The 6,000-nt window shown below is 45.0% G+C and overlaps 1 protein-coding gene across 2 annotated transcripts in view; it reads left to right on the top strand.

Annotated features, from left to right (window-relative positions):
* The first annotated feature begins 4,874 nt into the window (after positions 1-4,874).
* RAB27A (RAB27A, member RAS oncogene family) overlaps positions 4,875-6,000 on the top strand; it is an 80,722-nt gene continuing 79,596 nt past the window's right edge. The window contains exon 1 of one of the 2 annotated variants that reach the window (XM_075208029.1): positions 4,875-5,007. The gene's annotated coding sequence lies outside the window, so the exon portion shown is untranslated. The remainder of the gene's footprint in view (positions 5,008-6,000) is intronic. The other variant, XM_075208026.1, reaches the window with a different exon arrangement.

Below are 6,000 nucleotides of genomic sequence, written 5' to 3'. Positions count from 1 at the left end.
GACTCGGCTAAGCACATTGACCATTCTTCTGTCTGCTCCTTGGTGTACCCGACCCGGCTGAACATGTGTACCGACCCGGCTTTCCTAGACTTCTCTGCGGCTTGCTCATAGGTGCATTCTGCGGTGCTTCCGGGATTCCATCCGGTGACTCTCCCATCTGTGGCTGCCTCAGTGTGTCCAAACCAGAACCTCACTGACCCGTTAGGACTGCTGCTTCATTGCTGGTATTTTAGCTAACAGTCCCGCTCAGCGCTTCCACCTCTGAGTCTGTTCGCTGGTTCTTCCCTCTCCTGTTCACCATCTATTACGTCAGGGGGCCAACCCAGGGGCCGCGACCTGCGGTCCTCCGGCAGCCAAATCCATCCGGCCTTGCGGCGGTACTCGGTGAAGACCGGGAGGTCCGTTAGACTCCGCGCCCAGGGAAGGCCAGTGTCAACACTGACTAATAGACATCTCTTGGGAGACGTAAAAATACATGAGGTAGTGCATGGGGACACGGGTGGACAAGATGGGAAGAGGTAAGGAGGCAAGATGAAAGAGGACCCTGCCCATGAGAGCTTACAAAGGAAGGGATTGACACATGTAAAAGGTAATGGAGTAAGGGTGTGGTGTGAGGACGGTGGGCCAGTGGTGGAGGGGTTAAGAGGTGTACTTGAAGACCTTAAAGAACTGGTGAGTTTTTAGGGAGTGTTTGAAGCATTTAGAGAGTCTGACTGGGCGAAGGAGTACGCTCCATAAGTGAGGGGAAGCTAGGGAGAAGTCTTGGAGGCGGGAGTGAGACATGGTTACCAGTGGGGAGGTGAGGCAGCAGTCATTGGCAGAGTGGTGAGAGCAGAGGGGTGTGTTGAGGGAGGTGATGTTTGGAGAGAGGGAGGGAGAGGCTGAGGGCTTTGTAGGTGAGGGTGAGTTTAAATTGTATTCTATAAGGGATGTGGAGCCAGGGACTGACAGAGACGGAGGCAGAAAAGAGAGGATTGCAGCATTAATGATAGATTGAAGAGGTGGGTGAGGGGGAGGCCAGACAGCAGGAGGTTAAAATAGTCAAGATGAGAGACTAGATAAGAATTTTGGTAGCTGTAAGGGAAAGGAAGGGTCAAACCATGATGATGTTATCAAAATACAGAGATGGATTGGATGAACGGCATGAAGGAGATGGCAGATTCAAGGGTGACACCTAAGCAGTGGACATAAGGAACAGGGCAGATTGTAGTGTTGTCAGTAGTGAGGGAGAAGTGGAGAGGAGTGGGGACTCTATAGAGGGAGGAGACGATGAGTTAGATTTTGGATATGTTGAGCTTGACAAAGCATTGGGACATTCAGGACAAAATGACAGAGACAACTGGACACACAAGAAAGAAGGTGTGGGGACAGGTCAGGGGAGGAGAGGTAGATTTGAGTATTGTCAACATAAAGGTGGTAATGGAGATAAAATAAGCTGATTCATTCAGCCTTGGGAGACCCCAATGGGTAAAGGGAGCAAGCAGGAGGAGGAAAGAAAGTCGGTGGTTGCCCAAGAGAGGACAATGTCACAAAGGCACATGGAGTAATGGGTGTACATGAGGAGAGGGTGATCCACAGTGTCAAAAGTAGCAAAGAAGTCCAGGAGGATAAGAAAGCAGAAGTGAGTTTTGAACTTGGCAGAGAGAAGATCATTAGTGACTTTGGTTAGGGTGGTTTCTGTAAAGTGGAGAAACTGAAAGCCATATTAAAGAAGGTTAAGGAGGGAGTTTTCAGAGAGTAAACTGATAAGGTGGTTATAGACAAGCTGCTCAAGTAATTGGGAGGTGAATGAGAGGAGATAAACTGGACAGTAATTAGAGAGGCAGGATCAAGAGAGGGTTTATTGAGCAGGGTTGTAAAACATTTTTATTCAGTTGTCCTCTAGATTTCACAAGTTTTTATTTTGTAAAAAAATTCCATATTACACACATGGGAATTTAGAAGTGGTGGTAGTATGACATTTATTAACCCTAGTACGCAAGACAGTCCCACCACATTCAAAACAGTCCCTATCCTACCTGTTCTTGCAGTTTACACTACCTGCTGGCTTCTTAAGCGCAGCTGCTGCTTAGCCGGATCCTGGAATTTTGGGCCCTGTTTGGAAAATACATAGTTACTATTCATCTCTTAGAAAGCCAAGCAAATAATATACACCCTAACCAGCTCCAACATTAAATCTGCTTAGTATTCACATTTACAAAATGGGCCTATGTCTCCACACTAGCATCCCCGTTACATTAATAATATATATATATATATATATATAGTTTATATCACACAATACATCAATCAGAAATACCCCTACATAATCCTATATTACAAGGAAACACTCCCCCACAATCCAGCCCCTTCACATTACAGTAACCCTGATCCCAGATTACAGAAATCAGCTATACAAGTCCCACATTATAGCAATACCACCCAAATCTTTCTGCAAACTGCCCCAATACCCCCACTGTCCCCACACTGCCCCAATACCACCCCTCTCCCCACACTGCTCCAATATCACCCCTCTCCCCACACTGCTCCAATATCACCCCTCTCCCCACACTGCCCCAATATCACCCCTCTCCCCACACTGCCCCAATATCACACCTCTCCCCACACTGCCCCAATATCACACCTCTCCCCACACTGCCCCAAAACCACCCCGCTGCCCACACTGCCTCAATAACAACACACTCCCCACAATGCCCCAATAGTACCCCTCTCCTACACTGCCCCAATACCACCCTGCTGCCCACAATGCACCAACACTACTCCTCTGCCATCAATGCCCCAATACCACCTTTCTTGCCACACTGTTCCAATATCACCCTGCTGCCCACACTGCCCCCCACCTCACAATGTTTCACCCAGCATCACATTGCCCCCTCCAGAAGCACACTTTTTACCCCAGCATCACTCTGTGCCTGGGGTACGCGCCTACTACAGGAGAAACCGCAGTTGAGACTGTAGTGGCATTGTTGCAGGGATCCACTGACTGCACCAGAAGAGCCGGTAGTGTGACAGCTCTGCCAACGCTGGTGAGTCTCCCAGTGACAGCTCTACTACCACCTCCCTCCCCCCACCTCTAATTAAAATGAAATAATCTGTAACTGGTCCTAGAGTTGGAACTTGTCAATCATCAGATTGTTGATGACAGTTTTATATATATATATATATATATATATATATATATATATATATATATATATATATATATATATATATACATATATACAAGTTAACCTGTGCATGATACTCATGCATTCTAGTCAAATCAAGCTACTTAAGGTTTACATTTGGGCCTAGCCCAGGCCTCCTCAGGGGAAGAGCGTTAGTTCCCGACGCAAGCGGCCTTTTTAATGTGTGTTCATGATGTAAAATTACCTCACGAAAATGAGTTTGACCCCTCAACTCGTAAATTTAGCCTTTACTACCCCTCCCACGGGGGGAAGGGGGGATGATGGAAGTTAACTGACTTGACTATTCTAATTTTTTTGTCAAATAATGTCAGTATACCAAATTTCAGGTCAATTGGATGAGCCCTTTCTGAGAAAATAGTTTTTCCACACACACACACACACACACACACACACACACACACACACACTAACGCACGCCTCTACACATGTGTGTTCATGAGGTAAAATTACCTCACGAAAATGAGTTTGAGCCCTACCAAATTTCAGCCCTTTTTGAATTTTTTTTCCCACACACACTAAGAATTTAGTAGGTCAATGTATAACTCTGCCCAGCAGGTGGCGCTGCAACTTGTTTTTTTTTTCCACACACAGACGCCACTAAGCATTTATATATTAGATGTGTGAATATATTCTTAGAAAATTCTGCTTTTCCAAAATTGTTAGAACTAAAAACGTTCCTAAGGGTTTGCAATCCTAACCCATAAACAGGTTTTGCTAACTAGAACATAACATAAAAGTATAGATAATCAAACTTTTCAAATCTGTTCTGTATTCAGAGTGAATGAGCTGCACTTGGGTTCTCTGCCAGACTGTCACTGTATTACTGGAGAGCCAGGGCCAGCGCAGCATAGATGGTGACCTCTCCCCATCTCCAGAGAAGTAGAGCCCTCTTACGGGGTTTCGTACCTTAGTAGGCGGGAGGTGGTATCTTCTGCTCCTCGGAGTGGGAGTAGTTTTCTTGCGTGAGACATCATAGCCAAGCACCACACTCCCAGCCATCACAGTCATGGAAGCTGCTAGCTGCTTCTCCTCCATGTCAGTGGCAGGAGCTTCATGGTAGAACTACTGCTGGGGTTTTAAATCACTCATTCAATGTTTTAGGAGACGCCCCAATCATTGGCACCCTAGCAAACCACCAAGGATCCTATAATGGTAGTGCAGACCCTATACAGAGGATATACTCACAAGTGAGACGTGATCAATTGCTGGTGATAATTGTTACAGGGAGGAGATAGGGAAGAAATGTCTCCCTACATGAGTGGGGGTGGGAGAATGAGAACCATACAAGTGTGTGTGAGGGTGGGGGAGATGTATTACAGTGGAGGGGTGGGGAGAAGAACTGTGTTATTTCTGAGGTTAGGGGGAAGAAATGTGTTACTAATGGGGTGGGGGGAAGTGAGCTACAAAAGTAAGAGAGGAATGAAGAAGTGCTACAAGGTTCTGGGTGGATGTAAGAAAGGTTTTGGTGAGGGAGGTTAATGTATTATAATGAAGGGTGGGATAATAACTGTGTCAATTTTTTCAGTGCAACAATTTTTTCTTATTATTATTATTTTTATATTAATATCTGAAAGACATCTTCAGAGGAAATTGTAGCTGCGAACAAGCACAGATGAAAATCTCCAAGTGTTTGCAGGGCGTCATATCATATGTTCCTTTACTACACTTCAGGTGCCGCCTCTTTGAGGGCGTAGCTGACACCGGCTCGGGAAGTGATGTTCTTCAATGCAATCCGCTGCACAGGCACCCAAAAAAGGCAAAAGCAGTTTGCAGGGGACCGGGATGTGCACGGTGTTGGCGGGGGCTTTGGGGAGTACAGGTGAGAGGCGCATGATAGCGCACATTGCACCTATCCTTAGCGCAGCTGTAGTCTGCTACACGAACGTAGCAATATCATGCAGTCTATGCGGTCAGTGATGTGCATGTATGTGATATATGAGAAAGTGAGTGTGGTGTAAGAGGTAATCCGTAAGTGCAGAAACGTACATGTGCCATGAGTTTTACTTTTGATTGACACATTGGTTTGTGTCTTATGCTAAGTCTATAGTTTATGCACGCAATATATGTTTTTGGTAGTTTATCGCGGTCATGCAATGTATTGGTTACATTGGAAATATTTTTTTTTACTGGTTTCATTCGGTATACTATTGAAATATTTTTACTTTAGTTCAACAAAAAAGGGCAACATCCCTTCGGTATTTTGTTTTTGTATTCATGTAAATAGTAAAATATTTACTTTAGTATGTGTTTGGTTTGCATATGTGGGCCGTGACAATGTTTCTGTTATTTTCCCTCTGTAGAAGATAGTATTCCTCATATTTTGTTCTATTGCAAAAGTGTGTTTTAATACACAGCGATTTGTAGAAGTAATCCCAACAATTCAAATTAGTGTGCTAACCCTGTGTTTCAGCTAGCAGATCTATTGAGGGGTCTGGGGATCTGGTTTGCAATGCCAAATACCCTCCTCTAGTGTTTGCCCAACTGTCAGCTCTCCTGCCTGAGTTAAGAATGTCTGAGAAGACATTAAGAAGGTGGTTTTCATATGAGGTGTCTGACTACTAGATTTTAAGAAGAAATGACTGTTTAGTAGTCGGATGAATAGGATAGTTAGACTAAATACTGATGGAGCAGGTCGTGTGGCTACTGTGGGGACAAGTGGCGGGATGGGAGGTTCAGCGATCTTTGTCCATCTGATCCTAAAACCCTTATTCTGTTCTGTAGATAATGTGTGGGGGGCTGGCACATGTTCATTTAAGCACAGTTTGTTTTTTCAGTTCCAGAAATGAAAGCTCATACTGATAAAATAGACGCT

Source organism: Mixophyes fleayi, chromosome 4 (genome assembly GCF_038048845.1).
Source record: "Mixophyes fleayi isolate aMixFle1 chromosome 4, aMixFle1.hap1, whole genome shotgun sequence".
NCBI classification, from domain to species: Eukaryota; Metazoa; Chordata; class Amphibia; order Anura; family Limnodynastidae; genus Mixophyes; species Mixophyes fleayi.
The sequence above is the reverse complement of the archived record's forward strand: the minus strand, read 5'-3'. Positions and strand labels throughout refer to the sequence as shown.